The sequence below is a fragment of the Plasmopara halstedii genome (assembly GCF_900000015.1).
Source record: "Plasmopara halstedii genome assembly, contig: Scaffold_1343, whole genome shotgun sequence".
Classification (NCBI taxonomy): domain Eukaryota; phylum Oomycota; class Peronosporomycetes; order Peronosporales; family Peronosporaceae; genus Plasmopara; species Plasmopara halstedii.
In genome coordinates, this window is record NW_020188258.1 from 1,106,545 (window position 1) to 1,106,951 (window position 407).

Consider the following 407-nt stretch of genomic DNA (forward strand, 5'->3'; position numbering starts at 1 on the left):
ACAGTCTATCACATTGCTATCAACAGCTCACCACGCTATCAACGGCTGCTGTAATGAAACCATCGCAATGCAGTCTATCACATTGTTATTTGCAGCAAGGATAATTACCATTCCTAATGCAGTCTAGCACACAACTACCAATGGCTGCGATAACATATCAGTACACCCGGTGCAGACTATCACTACACTATTCCACCTTGCAAAAAACAGCTGCTGTGATGAATAAGTCGCGTTGTAGATTATTACATGGCTTTTTTCAGCAATATCTGTCGCAATGCTGACCACCACGCTTACAACGGCTGCTGTAATGAAACCTTTGCAATGCAGTCAATCACATCGTTATTTGCAGCTAGGTTAATTACCAGTGCCAATGCAGACTAGCACACTACTGTAATGAAACCATCGCA